We start from the raw sequence: 21,149 nt of genomic DNA on the forward strand, positions 1-21,149 counted from the left end.
AAAAAAAAAAAAGTCTTACAACGGAAACAGAAATTCCCCCAAACAGAGGCGTAGCAATAGGGGTTGCAGAGGTTGCGAGCGCATCAGGGCCCTTGGGCCATAGGGGCCCTGAAGGGCCCTCCCTCAACTACAGTATTAGCTCTCTATTGGTCCTGTGTTCATAATAATCGCTTCTATAGATACTTCTATAGAATACTTATAGATACTATAGATACTTCGAATAGCAGTTCCCCATCCCCTTCTTGCACCGCTGACACTGTAGCTACCATTGGCAGGTTTTGGTTTGCCATATCAATTGTTATGTAGAGAGTGCTTAAGGGGCCCCATTGTAAAACTTACATCGGGGCCCACAGCTCCTTAGCTATGCCACTGCCCCCAAAATACATTTTTGGTCATTCTTTCCCAGGACACCCCTCAAAAAATGTGTTATGGGTTTTTAAACCATCTTAGATCTGTGATACAAACCAGTATGGCTATTACTTTGTGTCTGTAACATGCATATAAAGGAACAGTCCAAGGTAGGCTAGCACACCAAACGTAGTTTACAGAGTTTTTTATTCCTCAATGCATGTGTCAACACGGAGTATGACAATTGATTCGGGGCCACGGAAGGTCCCCTTCATCACATAGTGCAGACATATGTCGTATCTGATGAAGGGAACCCTCCGGGCAATTGTCAAACTCGAAACAGCCTACCTTGAACTGTTTGTATGGTAGTGGATGTGGCTCGCATCCGGGCTATGCACAAAACAACCTACGGTAAGTTGTGCCTCTTCCGAATCACCTTCATGCATATAAAGGTAGATTTACATTTTAAAACTGAAGGGTACATATTACATCGGTGCCGGGCAGTTGGGGGCGCAGGGTGAGCTGAATGACAGGTCACCCTGCTGCCGCTAAACTCCCTGGTGGCATTAAATACTATTCCCCCTCCGAGTTGTTGCAACTCTGAGGAAGATATAATTCAGGGTCTGGCGTTCTCCGGATCCCCGAATTGCCCTTACGCGGGGCGCACAGTATAGCATTGCTGCTATGACGCTCCCAGTTTCAGCACGAAATGGACTGCTTCAAAAACGTAAACAGTGCTACAATTATTAATAAAAATGGATTCAATATTAAACAAGATTATTTACCTTTGCCACAAACAAACATGACCTGTTGCTGTGGTGACCTATGAGGGAACGGGTTTAGCATGCCTGTAAAAGAAAACATCACAGCATTATAATAAGCACTGGAACATCTACAGTATTACATAATGAAGCACTAAGGGCTCTTTCACATTAGGGCAGATTTTCTGCATTTCAACGCAACAGGTAAAGTTTGCGTTACCCAAGGTGAAATGAAAGTCCATAGACTTTCATTTTAGCTTTCACATATAACACAGCCTTTTTGTGCGTTGCGTTACACTGCACCCAGGCGCAGTTTTTCGGCTGACGCTAGCTTTATGCGTTACAATGTTAGTCAGTGTAAAAAACGTTTTTAATCCGTTAACGCAGGCAATCAGTCCCAGAATGCAACAGAGGAACAATGTAGAAAGTTGAAAACTAAAAGAAAAAAAAATTACCTGCGTTTTCCTATGTGCTGTAACGCATTGAAAACGGATTAAAAAAGCACACTCACTGCAGTGCAACGCATATCAAAACGCAGTAAAAGGCATACAACAAAACGTATGCTTTGAGCGTTCTCCAACGCAAGCTCTGATGTGAAAGAGCCCTTAAAAAATTAAAATTATACTTGCAAAGATTGTTAACCTTTGAATTCCGGTTACATTGGGTCTCCTAAATAGCAGAGTCCCCTTCATCGGAGAAGTGCAGACACCTTTTGTATGGCTGCACTTCTCTGATGAAGGGGACCCTGCTTGGCTCAAAAACAATTGTCAATCTGGTGTTGACACATGCACTGAAAAATAAATAATTGAATTTCAAAATAGTGTGCTAACCAACCTCTGGACTTTTGCTCAGGATATTGGGTGTTGCTTCGCATCCAGGTAATGCACCCAAAAAAAACTATGGTAAGGTGTGCTACTCCACAAATCCAGCACAATGGGGTAAAGAGGTGCCAAGGTAGACTTAAACTTGGTTAAAGATGATAATAATATTACAGGCACTCAATGTTTTTTGGCTCATATATTCTGGCACTGTTACTGACCTGAGGAAGCAGGTTTGGACCTGTGAAACGCATTGCCTGTGCTAAAATAAATATTGCTGTCTTGTGAGACTGTTGGCTTTGGAGGTAAGCCACCTCACCACTTCTTTGGATTTTTTTATTGTTTTTAACTTAGTTTTATCCATACTTGGGTGCCTCTTTACCCCATTGAGCTGAGTATTACCCCCTCACATGTAACTATGAGAGGAGTCTGGTCTGGCCTCACATGGTGGAAACCATTGTGAAAGCTAACTTTTTACTACCAAGCAGAGGGACCACATTCAGTCCAACTTGGACACCCCGAAGGGAGTTGGGTTAATTGTCTCCACCTGCTTCAAGCAGTTGGTTGCCCCCCTGCAACCTACGTTTGTGAGTATCCCTTTTATATCCTACATTTCATCCAACATCAGTCTAACATTCTATGCTATCTGGGCTCTCATGTTTGTTTATCTGTGTCCTTTAGGGTGCCAAGACTAGGGATCCAACCACTCCACAAAATCCTTCACTTCATTATATTCATTGGGATGGTCAATGAGCTAGCCATTTCTATGTATTCATAAGTAAAAATATTATGTCTACAACAAAAATTTGGGAGAAGGAGGTCATGTGGGACCTGCGTAATGGTGTGGTAGCTCTTGTGGGATCTGGTTGTTTCATAATATTATCTTTGTAAAGTCTTTTCATTGTCATGTTGAAAGCCCCTAATAAGGATATGTTAATAACTAATGTTATGCCCAAGCTCTCTGCTGGTGACAGATTCTTTAATCTTCTCTCTTTCCTGCTACTTATAATATCATACTAAATTATCTTTCACATATTTTCTTTTTTTCATCTTGAAAAGCTCAGAACGTCTACATAAACCTGTTTGTGTGGTGCATGTAGACATACAGAGCCTGATCAGCAAGTTTGCTCCATCATTGCTTTCCTTTGTTGGCCTATTAATTTAGTTAATTTGTTTAGACAAAAAATAGAGTATCGCTCGGCACAGAAAGGAGTGGTAGCACGAGAACAGTCTAGGGGCGTTGTGCTGAGGAATTTTGGTATCCATGGCTGTGTATGTTCTCTGACTTTCTGTACAAGTTTCCAACCTCTAGCTCCAGCTGCAGCTAATTGTGTTGATTTACCAGGACAGCAGCGGTAGCCGCGTTTAAAGCACACCTGAACTGACCTCAAAATTAATAAACTACACATGACAATGTGTCACTTAGCAATCTGGTGTCCCAGTGTAAAAAACGTTATTTAAACTGTCTTTTTTATACTGTGTGCATACTACCTGATGAAGTTGGGGTGAACCCTCACGAAACACATTGTAATTTCTTTATACGATTAAATATAACTTCAGTATTAGCCCTCAGGCTTGTGCATTGTTGCATGCTGCACCACCAATTACTTGCAAGCAAGCACACCACCTACAAGTGCAATTAGCAACAAGCAACATCCCGATTGCTGCCCTATAACATTTGCTCTACAGATCATCGAGTGATAGATTCCCAGCCACAAAAGGGACACACGTGCAGGATCCTAGAGCTGCACATGTGTGGAATTAGTCACCTGATTCCACGACACCAGAGGGAGAACCCTACCCTCACCAAGGACTGATTAATGTGTGTATTATGGGGTCCTAATACTCACCTGCGCTGTGCCGCTATCAGGGGCGTAGCAATAGAGGTTGCAGAGGTTGCGGCCCCATGGGGCCCTTGGGCCATAAGGGCCCTGAAGGGCCTTCCCTCAACTGCAGTATTAGCTCTCTATTGGTCCTGTGCTCATAATAATAACTTCTACAGATATTTTGAATAGTGGTAATCACTAATAAACTGTTTCCCATCCCCTTCTTGCACCTCTGACACTGTGGTTGCCATTGGCAGGTTTTGGGGGCGCTGTATCAATTGCTATGTATAGAGTGCTTGGGGGGCCCCATTGTAAAATGTGCATCAGGGCCCACAACTCCTTAGCTATGCCACTGGCCGCTATGCCCTTAATGCATGGCTCTGACCGGAGCCCGATAAACAGAAGCCAAAGGAACTGTGCATGCTCTGCCCCACTCTACTCTCCCTGCATGTTCACATTCTTGCCTGAGGGCTGGAACCCACAAGAGCGTTTTTTTGAGCATTTTGGCAGCGCTGCGATACGCTAGCGTTTTGCCAAAACGCTCAGCTGATGTTAATGGATGGGGCAACTTCCACAGGAGCGTTTGCGTTTCCCAGAAACGCAAACGCAGGACCTGCAGCATTTTGGGAGCGTTAGCGCTTCAATGTAAAGTATTGAAACGCTAGCAGAAACGCTCAGCAAAACCTAAACTGAGCGGTTTTGCTAGCGTTTTGCGGTTCAGCACACTGTAACATAATTAAAAATAATTCACAGGACCAATCAGGATAAAAACGCGAAACGCAAAACGCTACACAACCGCTGAGCAAAAAAATACACTGTTGCAAAACGCGACCAAAAACGCGCATGAATCCGCTTGCAAACCGCTCAGACAAAACGCTAGCGGTTGCGTTTTGCGTTTGCGGATTTCAGTGGGTTCCAGGCCTACCTGTGAACAGCAGCTGCGGACAAGAGCATTCTGGGTATGCATATGTCAGTAGTGCATATGCATTTGGCATTACAAATACAGTATATTAACACCAATTAACAACAGTGCTCTGTTTGATTCAATGAAATAACTTCAAATAGGTAGTCTGATAACACCACAGTTTATGGATGGTTCGCTTCACTTTAGATACTTGTGAGATCTTGAAATATAATTATTGAGTAAAGTGATAGCGCTCTATATTAGTCCTCACATAAGCAATCTTCAAGCTCTATTGGGGTTCCCCCCCCCTATATATAATGAAGATGGTGTGGCCAGGTATATCACCAGATGGTGCGGCCAGAGCCGGCCCGTCAGCGTCTTTAGGATATATGGCCACCCCACAGCCCTCTCTGGCAATTACACCGTCCTTGTAGCTCCTCTCATAGGGCTGGTGCACACCAAAACCCGCTAGCAGATCCGCAAAATGCTAGCAGATTTTTAAACGCTTTTTTTTATTTTTATGAGGCGTTTTGCTAGCGTTTTGCGGATTGCTGCTGCGGTTTTCAGTATAGTAGATTTCATATATTGTTACAGTAAAGCTGTTACTGAACAGCTTCTGTAACAAAAACGCCTGCAAAACCGCTCTGAAGTGCCGTTTTTCAGAGCGGTTTGCGTTTTTCCTATACTTAACATTGAGGCAGAAACGCACCCGCAATCCAAAAAATGCCTCACCCAGGCATTTTTCGTTTCTGCAAAACGCCCCCCGCTCTGGTGTGCACCACCCCATTGAGATACATTGACCAAGCAGATCCGCAGCCGCAAGCGGATCTGAAAACGCCCAAAAAGCCGCTCGGTGTGCACCAGCCCATACTCCGATTCCAAGGTAATCTCTTTCTCTTTGCTTTTCAGCTTCTTGACTATCTCTGGGTAGTGGTGCTCAGCAGAGCTCGAATATTCGAGTAGCTCGAATATTCGAGCTCTTTTTCAGCTATCCGAGCTCGGTATTCGAGCTCCGAATAGCTGTAGCTATTCGAATGGGCTATCCGAGTACACTCGAATAGCCCATTCACTATTCGAGCTATTCGAGCAAACGGCGCTATTCGAGCTCGGTACCGAGCTCGAATAGCGTCATAGCCCAGATTGATGTCCTTAGAGCCAATCAGAGGGCTCCCAGGCCCTCTGACGGCAGCCAATCACAGAGGGGGACCCTGGCCAGCCCCTACCCTATAAATAGCGGCCGCCATGTTCCGTTTCTCCATGCTTGCCTGAGACTTGTACAGAGAGAGAGTTGCTCCTTTGTGCTTTGGCTTAGCAAGTGCTCTATTGTGATCATTTACCTAGCGTTTTTGCTCACCTACACCTGCCATATACACCTATATTGTTGTTAGTTAGATAGACATTGTATTTTAGTTAGTAGCTTGTGTGTTACATTAGAGACAGGCAGCTGCTGCAAGCTTACAGGTTTAGGCCTCAGGGGGGCCTTGCCTCTGTGGGCAGCTGTCCTCTGTTTATTTCTCTCATCTATACCAGTATTTCTGCTGTCCTTTACTAATAGTATTGTAGTTATACTGTACTAGGAGTAGGACACTCACTGACTGTCACTGTTTATAGGCTACTAGCTAGCTCCTGCGTGTGTGCACTCACTCACTGTCTGTGTGTACACACACTCTATTTCCTTCTGATTACTGATAGATTATTGTTAGTTAGTTGTACTTACTGTTACTACTTACTCTTACTGTACTAGGAGTCTAGGACACTCAGTCAGACAGTCACTGTGTTCATAGGCTACTAGCTCCTGCGTGCGGTCACTCACTGTCTGAGTGTACACACACCACCCACACTCCATTTCCTTCTGATCGCTGATTGATTATTGTAATTAGTTAGTTCTACTTACTGTTACTACTTACTCTTACTGTACTAGGAGTCTAGGACACTCAGTCACTGTGTGTTCATAGGCTACTAGCTCCTGCGTGCGGTCACTCACTGTCTGAGTGTACACACACCACCCACACTCCATTTCCTTCTGATCGCTGATTGATTATTGTAATTAGTTAGTTCTACTTACTGTTACTACTTACTCTTACTGTACTAGGAGTCTAGGACACTCAGTCACTGTGTGTTCATAGGCTACTAGCTCCTGCGTGCGGGCACTCACTGTCTGAGTGTACACACACCACCCACACTCCATTTCCTTCTGATCGCTGATTGATTATTGTAATTAGTTAGTTCTACTTACTGTTACTACTTACTCTTACTGTACTAGGAGTCTAGGACACTCAGTCACTGTGTGTTCATAGGCTACTAGCTCCTGCGTGCGGTCACTCACTGTCTGAGTGTACACACACCACCCACACTCCATTTCCTTCTGATCGCTGATTGATTATTGTAATTAGTTAGTTCTACTTACTGTTACTACTTACTCTTACTGTACTAGGAGTCTAGGACACTCAGTCACTGTGTGTTCATAGGCTACTAGCTCCTGCGTGCGGTCACTCACTGTCTGAGTGTACACACACCACCCACACTCCATTTCCTTCTGATCGCTGATTGATTATTGTAATTAGTTAGTTCTACTTACTGTTACTACTTACTCTTACTGTACTAGGAGTCTAGGACACTCAGTCACTGTGTTCATAGGCTACTAGCTCCTGCGTGCGGGCACTCACTGTCTGAGTGTACACACACCACCCACACTCCATTTCCTTCTGATCGCTGATTGATTATTGTAATTAGTTAGTTCTACTTACTGTTACTACTTACTCTTACTGTACTAGGAGTCTAGGACACTCAGTCACTGTGTTCATAGGCTACTAGCTCCTGCGTGCGGGCACTCACTGTCTGAGTGTACACACACCACCCACACTCCATTTCCTTCTGATCGCTGATTGATTATTGTAATTAGTTAGTTCTACTTACTGTTACTACTTACTCTTACTGTACTAGGAGTCTAGGACACTCAGTCACTGTGTGTTCATAGGCTACTAGCTCCTGCGTGCGGTCACTCACTGTCTGAGTGTACACACACCACCCACACTCCATTTCCTTCTGATCGCTGATTGATTATTGTAATTAGTTAGTTCTACTTACTGTTACTACTTACTCTTACTGTACTAGGAGTCTAGGACACTCAGTCACTGTGTTCATAGGCTACTAGCTCCTGCGTGCGGGCACTCACTGTCTGAGTGTACACACACCACCCACACTCCATTTCCTTCTGATCGCTGATTGATTATTGTAATTAGTTAGTTCTACTTACTGTTACTACTTACTCTTACTGTACTAGGAGTCTAGGACACTCAGTCACTGTGTTCATAGGCTACTAGCTCCTGCGTGCGGGCACTCACTGTCTGAGTGTACACACACTAAATTTACTTGTGATTACTACTGATTATTGTAACTGCTAGTTGTACTTCCTGACTGTTACTACTTACTTACTGTACTAGGGGACACTCACTCAGTCACCTCACCAACCAACCCACTCCATTAAAGTACCCCACTTTTCACCCGCCCTTTTAAAAAACTTTTGTCTATACGCCCAAAACATTGAAGATGTCTGGAAGTGGCAGCCAGCGCGGTTTGGGCAAGGGGAAGGGCAGCAAGGGAATCAGGAGGAGAGGGAGCAGCATTGTGGCAAGCCGCGGCCGCGGGCGCGCCACCATGCACAGTTCCGCAGCAGCAGCAGCAGCGTCAGTGGCTAACATTCCTCCCATAGCCACTGGCCGTGGACGCCTTGGGCGCCGCCCAGCAGGAGCATCTGCAACTCACGCTGCAGAGACACAGCAGCAGCAGCGTGTAGCACCTGCTCCCATTTTCCTCCAGCCGGGTCGGAAACGTCCCATTGAGGAAAAGGATGCAGACACTGTGGTGCAACTCATGACGGAGGATGAGCAGCCCGCCATCAGCTCTGCATCCGAGGCCTCCACCCTCACCACCACCACCACCCCTGTTCGCAGCAGCCGCCCAGCAGGGTCTGGGGAGGAGGCCAGTTCACCGTCACTCGCCGACCCGTCATTCAGCAGTCTTTTGACCCCAGGCATCATGAGTAAATTGTCTGCTGTTGTTGGCGATCTTGAGGAGGAGATGCTGATGGGCACTTTGGGGGATGAGGGATTGGACAGCAAGACTGTGGCGACAGTCAAGCAGCCCATCCATGCATCAGGAGAGGAGTTTGGGGGGTCCTCATCCCAGCAGGACATGTTTCAGGAGGGGGAGGATGATGATGACCCGGTGACAGACAGAGACTGGGTGCCACCACCTCCAGGGGATGTCGTCCTCAGCAGCTCTGAGGAGGAGGAGGAGGATGCGCTTGTGGGCCTTGCAAGGAGGCGCATCATTGCAAGCATTGGCAGCGTCCCACACCCTGCTGGTGTCTCAGGCTCAGCAGCAGCAGCATCAGCCAGTACCACCACCAGCCGCACCCAAGCCCCCCCCCCAACCACCACAGGGAGACAGGCAGCAGCGCTTCCATGCCGTAGGGGGATGTTTAAGTCACCAATCTGGCGATATTTCACCATGCCCACTGTGTACAGCAAGTACGCCACTTGCAACCACTGTCAGCGGAAGTTGAGCAGAGGTGCAGACCCCTTAAAGTTCTGCACCAGCTCGCTCATCAACCACCTTGCGGCTAAACATTTCCACCAGCATGAGGAGTTCCAGAGGCTGAAGGCATCTGGTGCTGGCAGTGGCACCACACCCATCACTGCACAGCCTTCAGCAGCAGCAACAGCAGCCACCCGCCCTCCTGCTCCTCCAGCAGCACCAGCAGGAGTGCGGAAACGCACTGCTCCTCCCCCCTCTGCAACTCCTGCCGCCGACACTGAGGCCTGTTCTGGCAGCCAGTCCTCAGTGGCCTCCTCCGCTGTGTCTGCTGATTCCCGTGTCAGCAAAAGGCCACGCCAGAGCCTTTTGAGCGAGTCCTTCCAGGGGGTGGTTAGGGCTCTGCCTCCCAGCAGCCGTCGCGTGCGGCAGCTGAACGGCTTGCTGGCACGGGCCATGTGCTCCCAACTCCTGCCGTACACGCTCGTGCAGGAGGGGAGCGACATTCGTGCGCTGCTTGCTTGCGCAGCCCCAGACTGGCAGCTCCCCAGCAGACACTTTTTCTCCCGCAAGGCCATTCCTGCACTGCACCGCTTTGTGATGGCCAATGTGGAGCGAGGGCTGGAGCACGCGGTTGGTGAAAGGGTCCACGTCACCATGGACTCCTGGAGCAGCCGCTTCGGGACAGGCCGCTACCTGTCCTTCACTGTCCACTGGGTCAGCTTGGTGGAAGGGGGTGAGGATGGGAGAGCAGCAGCGGGCACAGCAGCAGCAGCAACACAGTGGGTGGTGCCACCCCGCAGGCTCAGGGGAACTGCAGCAGGTTCCTCCGATCCTCTGCCATCCTCCGGCACACCTGGCCAAACCCCCCGCCTCAGCAGCAGCGTGAAGGCCCGCCACTGCCAAGCGCTGCTGCACTTGGTCAGCCTTGGGAAGACCAAGCTGACGGCAACCCATGTGTTGGCCAAACTCCAGGAGCAGGAGAGGATTTGGCTGACCCCCAGAGGCCTCAGAGTCGGAGAGGTGGTGGCCGACAATGGGGCCAATCTGGTTGCCGCAATACACAGGGGAAACCTGACCCACATCCCCTGTCTTGCCCACGTGCTGAACCTGGTGGTGCAGAAGTTCCTGCGCACCTACCAGGGGATGGGCGAACTGCTGGAAACGGCAAGGAATGTTGTGCGTCACTTCCGGCGCTCGGCTGCAGCCTGTGCGAGCCTGGAAGACGTGCAAAAGGAGCTGGATCTGCCACGCCATCGGCTGATCCTTGACGTTCCGACTCGCTGGAACTCCACCCTGGCGATGTTGGAGCGTCTGGTTGAACAGAGGCACGCTGTCAAACAGTACCTTGCCCTGGCCACTGTTTCCGCAGCTCTGAGAAGGGACAAGACCAGCAACTTCCCGTCCATCGTCCCCGATGATGACTGGAGGCACATGCAGCAGGTGTGCTTAGTGCTGGCTCCCTTCCTGCAGGCCACAAACATGGTGAGCAGGGACCATGCTATGGTCTGCGAGTGGGTGCCCCTGGTTTCTCTGCTGAACAGGGCCCTCGATGCTTTGCTGGAACAGGGAGCGGCAGCCTTGGACCAGCAGGAGCGGCAACCAGCTGCGCAGTCCACCTCTGAGGGGGAGGAGGAGGAGGACTTGGTGGAGGTCCCTGACCTGGCTGCTGATGAGGGGGATCAGCACAGCGCAGCTGAGTTGGTGCGGGGGTGGAGAGAGGATGAGGCAGCAGAGGAGGAGGATGAGGACAGCACTGACGTCGATGTGCCAGCAGACGTGGCCCGCCTCTTCCCAATGGCAGCGCACATGCTGACGTGCCTGCGCAGGGACCCCAGGGTGATCCAGATGAAGCAGAGGGAGGACATCTGGATCAGCATGATGTTGGACCCACGCCTCAAGGGGAAGTTGAGCCAGTTCCTGCCGCCTGCAGGAGGAGACCCAGCGCAACAAATAAGGAGCTTGCAGCAGGCCCTTGTTGAGCGCTTGGAGGAAGCCTTCCCCCAGCCTTCCACCCCCACTGTCCAGCAGCCAGCACAGAGGCAGCAGCAGGTGCCTGCATCCAGCAGCAGCAAGCGCCCCACAGACCTGCTGTCTCTCAGCCACGAGCTCTACAGGACTGTAGAGGCTCCGGCAGCAGTGACTAGAGAGGAGATGCATGCAGCAGCATCCTCCTCCGGTCACAGCCAGCGCCTGACCCGCATGGTGGCTGACTACATGGGGTCGTACAGCGGGCTTGACAGCGATGCCCCTGTTGATCCCATGGAGTATTGGGTCAAGCGCATGGAGATCTGGAGCGAGCTGGCGCAGTACGCCCTGGAAGTGCTGTCCTGCCCCCCTTCCAGCGTGCTGTCCGAGCGCTGCTTCAGTGCAGCTGGTGGCGTGGTCACCGAGAAACGCTCACGTCTGTCTCACAAGTCTGTGGACAGACTGACGTTTCTCAAGATGAACCAGGCGTGGGTGGAAGGCGAGTTCCTGGCCCCTGTTGTCGGCGAGAGGGGGACATGAACTGGCTGCCGGAACCATCGTTAATGTGCCTTACCACCCTTTACCACCTCCTGGCTCCTGCTCACTAAGCCAGCCTGGTTCACTTTGACTATTACGTCGCCTGCAGCCACACATTTTACACCTACAGTGGGCTGCTGTGTACTGCCCTTCTGCTGTCTGTCTGTGTTTCCCACTGCCAGGGTACACAGATGATTTACCTTCTGCTGCCACTCTGCCACCAGCTATTACGTCAAACAATAGCTGCTCGCCTACTCCTCCATTCCTCCTCCTGCTGCTGCTGTCTGTCTGTCTGTGTTTCCCACTGCCAGGGTACACAGATGATTTACCTTCTGCTGCCACTCTGCCACCAGCTATTACGTCAAACAATAGCTATATTGGTTGCAAAACCAAAAACCAAAAAACCATAAAAAAAAAAAAAGGTTTAATTTTTCTGAGGTGCCCGGGTTGAAAACTGTGTTGTCCCAGTTGTGTATTGGACACAATGTGGGCTGCACGACCGCTGTCTGGGACCTCCTGTTGTGTTTATTTACAGCCCTGGTATCACCGCTAGGTACCAGGGCTATTATGTCACGCTGCCTACCTGCTGCCACACTCACACTGCTCCTCCATACCTCCTCCTGCTGCTGCTGCTGCTGTCTGTCTGTGTTTCCCACTGCCAGGGTACACAGATGATTTACCTTCTGCTGCCACTCTGCCACCAGCTATTACATCAAACAATAGCTGCTCGCCTACTCCTCCATTCCTCCTCCTGCTGCTGCTGTCTGTCTGTCTGTGTTTCCCACTGCCAGGGTACACAGATGATTTACCTTCTGCTGCCACTCTGCCACCAGCTATTACGTCAAACAATAGCTATATTGGTTGCAAAACCAAAAACCAAAAAACCATAAAAAAAAAAAAAAGGTTTAATTTTTCTGAGGTGCCCGGGTTGAAAACTGTGTTGTCCCAGTTGTGTATTGGACACAATGTGGGCTGCACGACCGCTGTCTGGGACCTCCTGTTGTGTTTATTTACAGCCCTGGTATCACCGCTAGGTACCAGGGCTATTATGTCACGCTGCCTACCTGCTGCCACACTCACACTGCTCCTCCATACCTCCTCCTGCTGCTGCTGCTGCTGTCTGTCTGTGTTTCCCACTGCCAGGGTACACAGATGATTTACCTTCTGCTGCCACTCTGCCACCAGCTATTACGTCAAACAATAGCTGCTCGCCTACTCCTCCATTCCTCCTCCTGCTGCTGCTGTCTGTCTGTGTCTCCCACTGCCAGGGTACACAGATGATTTACCTTCTGCTGCCACTCTGCCACCAGCTATTACGTCAAACAATAGCTATATTGGTTGCAAAACCAAAAACCAAAAAACCATAAAAAAAAAAAAAAGGTTTAATTTTTCTGAGGTGCCCGGGTTGAAAACTGTGTTGTCCCAGTTGTGTATTGGACACAATGTGGGCTGCACGACCGCTGTCTGGGACCTCCTGTTGTGTTCATTTACAGCCCTGGTATCACCGCTAGGTACCAGGGCTATTATGTCACGCTGCCTACCTGCTGCCACACTCACACTGCTCCTCCATACCTCCTCCTGCTGCTGCTGCTGCTGTCTGTCTGTGTTTCCCACTGCCAGGGTACACAGATGATTTACCTTCTGCTGCCACTCTGCCACCAGCTATTACGTCAAACAATAGCTGCTCGCCTACTCCTCCATTCCTCCTCCTGCTGCTGCTGTCTGTCTGTGTTTCCCACTGCCAGGGTACACAGATGATTTACCTTCTGCTGCCACTCTGCCACCAGCTATTACGTCAAACAATAGCTATATTGGTTGCAAAACCAAAAACCAAAAAACCATAAAAAAAAAAAAAAAAAAGGTTTAATTTTTCTGAGGTGCCCGGGTTGAAAACTGTGTTGTCCCAGTTGTGTATTGGACACAATGTGGGCTGCACGACCGCTGTCTGGGACCTCCTGTTGTGTTTATTTACAGCCCTGGTATCACCGCTAGGTACCAGGGCTATTATGTCACGGCGAGCTGCCTGCCTCATTGACTGCCTGCTGCCACACACTCATCCTCCTCCTCCTGCTGCTGAATTTACCTCCTGCTGTCTTTGTGTTTCCACTGCCAGGGAGCACATACAATGGCGCTTCCAACATGCGTGCGCCCACCAGCTATTTGTTACGCTCAAAAATAGATGCATTTCTTTAAAAAAAAATTGAAAAGAGAAATACGTGAAGAAGAATAAGACTATATTGAAAAGGAAGGAGAAGAAGAAGAAGAAGAAGAAGAAGAAGAAGAAGAAGAAGAAGAAGAAGAAGAAGAAGAAGAAGAAGAAGAAGAAGAAGAAGAAGAAGAAGAAGAAGAAGAAGAAGAAGAAGAAGACGATATAGAAGAAGAAGAACAAGTATATACAGTAACACTACTGAACAAAATTAAGGACACAACTTCTCTTTCCACATTTTTTTTTAAAGGAACATCCCCACATAATCACTTGCTGTTGTTACTTGGAAAAAAAGAGGTTTCTTGCATCATTCACCCTCAAAACAAGTGTTGGAAGCTATTTAAGGCCAATTCGAATAGTCAGCTCGAATAGTTAGCTCGAATACCGACTCGAATAGTGAGCTCGAAGTCCGAGGTCGAATCGAATAGTAAAAATTATTCGACTCGAATATTCGAATGACCTCGAATAATTTACTATTCGAATTCGACCAAACTCGAATTTTAAAAAGGGGTATTTGAGCACCACTGTCTCTGGGTCAACTGTACTTTTTAACTTTTGAGAGTCGTAACGGATTTGTGTAAATTCATGGAGCCGAAAGGAGCCTCAAACAACCAAGAGCATCATGGGCACCCATGAGGATCGTAGGTGGATAATGCAGGACATGACAGCTACAGGGGGTCAATAGAAGCACCAGGTAAGTGACAGTTTTTTGTTTTTAATAGCCTCCACAGAACTCCTTTAAGGGCAACCTGGGTAATGGCCCCAGGACACTTGAGCGCTGCCAGCCTCCCCAACTATCTAGTGGTACCCTGGGCTCCTGCACAGTTTATGGCAGCACCTGTCCGGACAGGCGCGCTCCTCCATTACTCCGTGCATTCCTTGCATCTTTTCTGTTACCTAGTTGGCGGTGTGTTGTTACATAATAATGGTCATGGAGAAGAGGCAACCCAGCGAGGATGAAGATAGGAATGCATGGAGGAGCGTGCCGCCCGGACAGGTGAGTCGCAATGCTGTCAGAAACTTTGCAGGGGAGCACTATATAGCTGGTGGGATACCCGGGGAGCCAGATTTGCCAGACATAAATGTGTCCCAACCCTATGCCGCTTATGGGGGGTCCCAACCCTATGCCACTTATGGGGGGGCCCCCCAGGTTAACATTGCCCACAGGACCTCATTGTCACTAGAACTGCCCCTTGACCTGAATTCCCATCTGCCCTCTGTCTCACCGGGCCAGTAACCCCATATGTGGGGATCCCTGTGCGTCCCTAAATTTTTGCACATAAGATGTTGTCACATAAGCTGTCACTTCAGCACAGCCTTCTGCTTCAACACAGCCTTCTGCTCCAGCTCAGGTATGCAGGGAGGTAGGAGGAGGGGGCAGGTTGGCAAAACTGTTACATATACATTTTTAGGCAAGTATAATCCCCAGTGTTAGTGCACTAGATGTAAATCAGTCCAGCTTTAGTTTTAAGCCCCTTTCACACTGGCACGTTGCATTGGCCTATTTTACCATAGGCCAATTCTACATCAATTAAAGTCTATGTGGCATTTCATATTTTCACAATGCCATGTGGCGGAAGTGGCGAATTTCACACATGGCCAACGCTGGCGCAACAGCACGTTGGTGGGCAACATGCCCGGAGACGTGAGGCGAACCATAAGTCTATGGTGACGCAGCTCTTTAAAAAAAAAATTGGCATTCGCATTGTAGCACACATGTGCGGAAGCGTATTTTTACACAACACTTCCATTTTATTCAAATTTTGGCCACAGGAAGTGAGCGCCAAAGACCCTCACTTCCTGCTTGGCCTGCAGCCAGAATGGAGATTACCACACACTGCCGCAGTAATCTCCGAAGCCTTTTTTTTTTTGTTTTTGTGTTTTTGTGCGTGCGATTAGACAATTGCACAGCACCGCAACAGCAAGTTAGCAGTGTGAATCTGGACTCAATCAGAGCATTGCTGCAACCATTGCTCTGTCATATCGTAGCCATGCCCCTGCAGTGAAATATGATACTGTTATTACATCTAATTAATTTAAAGATACCCTGTCAGTGCCAAGGTGAATGGTGTCCTTAGTACAGATCCTGGACAAGAGAAGTGAATGAAGCATATAGTTCATATTTGGTCATTTCCGAGTGTGTGTTGTCACCAGGCCCCTTGGCAATGCAGGAGTTAACATCCTGTCCTTGCTGGACATGAGAAACTTTGTACAGTAAAGGTCATACATTTTGTCTGAAGTATTTGCACAGCTTGCTGCTGGCGGGTAAAGCGAGGACAAGGTGACACAGCAGGACTGCAAAGTCCTCCCTGCCTAGTCAGGAATCTGGTGTCGTTTTAGAAACAAAGTCACTTCTTCCTCTGTTGTCTTTCTATCTTCCTCATACAATGGAGCACTGTTGCTTCTTGTGCCTGCAGGATGGCAATGCGTGAATACTGCGTGTATCTGCTGTCAGGGTCACGGGTTTCTCCTCCACACGGCAGCACATGCAGCCTGCAGGTTTCGCATTAACTGGTGAATTTGCTCGGACTAATTGGCTTGAGTCACCTTTTCTTCTACTGCTGGATTTATTGTGCAGATCTCGTGTAGGTTTTAGCAATGTTGCTATGGCAGCAGCCAGCCTGAGCTACAGAATACGACACAGCTCCCAAAGGCCATTAGGTGCTCTGTTTTGTGGACTGTACCAAGTCGTCGCAGCAGAGGGAGACAGGAAATAGCTTATGACGAGCCTGTGCAGATTTCACTGCAGTAAAGTGCTTTTTCTCTCAACGTCGCCCTGCACTGCCGCACAGATTTAGACGGTGAAACTGATCTCTCTGCCCTGTGCTGCTATAATGACAACTTCTGCTCGGCGTCCTTCTCTGAATTGAGGTTCCTGTCTGTCGAGTTGACATTTCACACCCCACAGCTGCATAGTTTCATCCCAGATGCACGTCCCAGCAATGAAGTTATGTACGTGGGGCGTGCTTTAATTTCGTTATGCCTAGTGATTTCAAGAGCCAGGCTTTAAAATGGCGGCATTCATTATACACCCATGCTAAAGCCTCACCCAGCACTCTGTCCGTCTTGCTTAGTGCTGCTTCTGCTTTTTTTCCATATGGCATTCCGCAGCTGAGGATTGGGTCTTCTGGGGTTGCTAAATCAGCATAGAAGCGTAAGGTAAGGCAGTGTCTGTTTTGCTTCTGAGATAGCAGCTTCTGAACCTGTTTGGGACAGCAGCAGTCCAGATTTGCAGCGTGTGGTTCTCCCAGCAGCAGCAGCGTGCTCTCAGGGTGCAGGCGTGTACACTGAGCAGCCATACACACTGACAGGGAGCAGCGTGCTTCTGCCTAAACCCTTTGCAAAGTGCCACTACTCTGCATTTCTAAAAGCCAGGTTCATATTCTGCTGCGCATTTGGCTCTGTGCAATGTCTTCTATAGGCTGCTAAAAGACTTTGCAGAGGTGCCCTTGCTTTATATAATCTCACTTTACCTGTTCCTACTTTTGCTTTTCTATTTTTGTATGCGATTATTTAGTTTTGTTTACTGTATTTACTGTGTATGTCGACATACGCTCCATCGCAAAATGCCAGAGAAGTTTGAGCTCTGTGTTACAACATTGAAAGCCTTGTGGTATTGCAGTCATTCAGATCATTAGAGTCTATTTTGTCTACTTTTTGTCCTGGGAGAAAAAAATGGCAACATATGTTATGCACAGAGCGGTGCATCTACACAGAGACGTGATCTGGAGATGGGGCAAAGTTTTGGGGCAAACTGCAGGTTTTCAGTTTGCGCTAGTATAGGCATAATCCCCCCCCCCCCCCCCCATCACGACAGATGGAATATATTAATTTAACTGATTCTCTGAAGATCAAACAGATCTGCATGCGCAAATAAAAGTCGATAAAGCACTGTACTTGCATTTTGGGATCAAGGAGTATAGCCATCTAAATACACTAAATATCCTATCTATCTATCTATCTATCTATCTATCTATCTACACACACACTCGCACACTGTAAAAAAAATACACCATGCATCTATTACGCACAGTGTGTGTAAAAAAAAAAAATATATATATATATATATATATATATATATATATATCTATATATATATCTATATATATTGAGCAATGCATGTACATTTTCTATCTTGTCACATGGTTATATGACCCCCATTCTGTGTTAACCCTGAAACTTATAAGCTTTTTTTTTTAATAGGTAAAAGACAGGCAGTTAGCAGTTCGGTACCACCCTGTGTCAGTTAGTGTTAACATTGCCTCCGTCAGAACTGCAGAAAGTACATCAGTGATTACTTTGGGGTGATGATTTCTCCCCCTGAATTTTATGCATAGTTTGAGCGTGCATGCGCAGTGTAGCAGGTCTCACATCTGCACTGTATTCTGCCTGGAAACAAAGAAAGGGATCCTGGATAAGGTGAAGCTTGCAATGATTTAACCCCTTCAGCTCACCACTAGGTCGTGCGTTGCTGTGCTGCTGCAGACCTCTGCAGGTGTGGAGGTGTCATGTCACAGTTGATTGGATTTTGTAGCAGTGTGGGGTTTTGAGATATCTGAACTGTTTTTGCAGGTTTTATATGAAATGTGTGTGCATGTTTTTTCCCCCTCTATAAGTTAGCATCTTGAATTTTGTTTTCATCTTCTCTTGCTTCATTTTGTTGCCAGAATGCCAGTAATTCTTATTTGATGTAGTTCCATCTGTTCAATGTTCTAAAGATTATTTTCATACAAACTTTAGAAAATAATGTTGCAGTAGCTAAAAAGTATTAAGCAGATTTTGAATTGAAGAATCATCCATGCTATAATTGCTTTTAAAATCTATTTGGTTTATAGACTTTCCGATGACTTTTTTTCTGTTGTTTCAGCAAGTGTGTGTTTTTATGCCACTTTGGGTATGCTGGTGATGGTAAAGTATCCGGAAATGTAGTGCTGGAAGTCCGATAAAACTTGAATGTATGGCCAGTTCTATACAATATGTTGAAGTTTTAGCCATCTTGTGTCCTCTGTGAGTGGAAGTAATATGTTGAACGCATTGCGGACTACCCTGCTTTCTGCTAGAAATTAGTCGTCTGTTTTATTTTCTCCCTTATCCATTTGAATCCAAAATTCAACGTAGCATCGTCTTGCTTACTCATTCAAAGCTTATGGAGTTTCAGTAATTGCCTGTGCTGTTGCATCATATATGTCATAATGCAGGACTGAATTTCATAAACAAATGCTTTACAGTATTTTTCCAAGTGTAAAAGACATCAAATAAAAAAAAAGGAGAATATATCTATCTATCTATCTATCTATCTATATATATATATATATATATATATATATATAACTATACTATAGCCCAGCTCCAGTTATTCTAAAAGTAGTACCATATGCTTTGTAAACTGAGTGCCTGGTTTGTACTTATGGGTCGAGATGGGAACGCACAGTCAGAGAGGTGTCTGTAGCTTTGTAAAGGCCAATACCCACTAAATGAGTTTTTGCAAACTATCGTGCGCAACAAATGATTTTTTTCTCCATATTGCGCAATATCATTTAATGAAAATCCATTAAACAATGTTTAACAACGCACGACACCTGTAGCGATCGTTTGTTTTTGAACGACTGACATGTCCGATGAAGTCGTTGAGGATAATTCTGATCCTCATCAATTTTTTGCGGGTTTTGCTGCGATCGTGTAAACAATCGTTTCTACAATTGTTTGTTTCCGCTACCACAAACGATTGCAGATTCGGCCAGATGGATCATGGATTGTCACTGACGAACGATCATTTCCCTGATCATATCTGCCGCTGGGTATTTAGCTTTAGTCTTCTGAATGGGAGTTTTAAAGGACAACTGAAGTGAGAGGTATATGGAGGCTGCCATATTTATTTCCTTTTAAACAATACCAGTTGCCTGGCAGCTCTGCCGGTCCACTTGGCTGCAGTAGTGTCTGAACTACACAAGAAACAAGTATGCAGCTAATCTTGTCAGATCTGACAATAATGTCAGAAACACCTGATCTGCTGCATGCTTGTTCAGGATCTATGGCTAAAAATATTAGAGGCAGAGGATCAGCAGAATAGCCAGGCAACTGGTATTGTTTAAAAGGAAATAAATATGGTAGCCTCCATATCCCTCTTGTTTCAGTTGTCCTTTAAAGCAGAAGAGATGTCAAGTTAGGCAGCCTGTGCATAAGATGAAAGTACAGGAGAGTTTAACTTCCATTAAACAGCATGACAGAGCAATTTTCTGGCTCCAGAGTTATCCCAGTATTAATGCTGTTAAGACTGCCAGAAGGAAGTCTCTAGTGTCAGAAAAGTGTTCCTCCTCCTTGACCTTTCACGCTGCCCCATTGGCCCTTTAATGTTATGGATAGCTTCACTGCCTGACAAGGACATTCAAGAGTTCAGGCTACTTTCTTCTTATCCCTTCTTATCTTAAGAACTGCTGGAAATGTAGACATGTAGTTATCAGTGGAGGCAACCTCTGCTCATATGCTCAACTTTTATTGCCCAAGTCTAGTTCAGTGTCACTTCCAAGTCAGTGTGTTTGATGATGTTAGTCAAGGTGCTGAAAGAAAATCTCTGCAATGGAGTGCTGCCCATTTTTGAGGATCCCGGAAATATAAACCCTACTCCAAAAATAAGCCCTAGTTACAATTCATAAAAAATAAATTAAAATAGTGTATAGGAAGCAAAAGTATGCATGTAAAAAACCAAATCAAATAGATGCACCCAAAAGAATACCCCCCCCCCCCCCTCGCTCCCCATGACTGGATCCCAAACAATAACGGTTGGCTAGTGCCAGTCTCCCTATAAGTGTAGATTGTTGTACGTGGAAAAAGGAAATGGAGTTGCAAAAAATTCACGGTGGAATGATGATGCTCCAGAATGCGATGACATGATTACATGTCCACATTTTTTTTTTTACAAGGCGAGGAGCACGTGGAATAGGGCCAGGGTGATAGGACAAGAAGATGAGCAGAAATGGTCCTTGTAACATGACAACACAGAATAGTACTCATTTTCTGAGGGCGCTTTCACACCAAGGTGGTACGGTATTTTTGCCGCACCCCACCGTCGTACATTGAAAGTCTATGGCGATATTACGGCGCAAAGCGACAGAAGTGATGTTTTTGCCACTTCCCCAACGCAGTTCAAGAACTATGTTACCACGGGGCTTCTGCGTCGAGTTGCGGCGATCTACGTCGGCCCAGAAGTCAGGTTAGTCTATGGCGGCACGTGGATTTTCTTTTAAA

At 47.0% G+C, this 21,149-nt stretch overlaps 1 protein-coding gene and 1 long non-coding RNA gene across 6 annotated transcripts in view; one reads left to right on the forward strand and one right to left on the reverse strand.

Moving 5' to 3' along the window:
- LOC137529048 (uncharacterized) overlaps positions 1–17,107 on the reverse strand; it is a 65,576-nt gene extending 48,469 nt beyond the window's left edge. The window contains exons 1-2 of the long non-coding RNA XR_011023564.1: positions 15,951–17,107; positions 1,134–1,196 (exon numbers count right to left, since the gene is read on the reverse strand). This is a non-coding gene — a long non-coding RNA (uncharacterized lncRNA). The remainder of the gene's footprint in view (positions 1–1,133; positions 1,197–15,950) is intronic.
- Positions 14,473–21,149, forward strand: part of MBNL3 (muscleblind like splicing regulator 3) — a 239,377-nt gene continuing 232,700 nt past the window's right edge. For 2 of the 5 annotated variants that reach the window (XM_068250938.1, XM_068250942.1), the window contains exon 1: positions 16,515–17,063. The gene's annotated coding sequence lies outside the window, so the exon portion shown is untranslated. Of the gene's footprint in view, positions 14,599–16,298; positions 17,064–21,149 lie in introns of those variants that run through there. The other 3 variants (XM_068250940.1, XM_068250941.1, XM_068250943.1) reach the window with 3 other exon arrangements.

This window comes from Hyperolius riggenbachi, chromosome 8, assembly GCF_040937935.1.
Source record: "Hyperolius riggenbachi isolate aHypRig1 chromosome 8, aHypRig1.pri, whole genome shotgun sequence".
Classification (NCBI taxonomy): Eukaryota; Metazoa; Chordata; class Amphibia; order Anura; family Hyperoliidae; genus Hyperolius; species Hyperolius riggenbachi.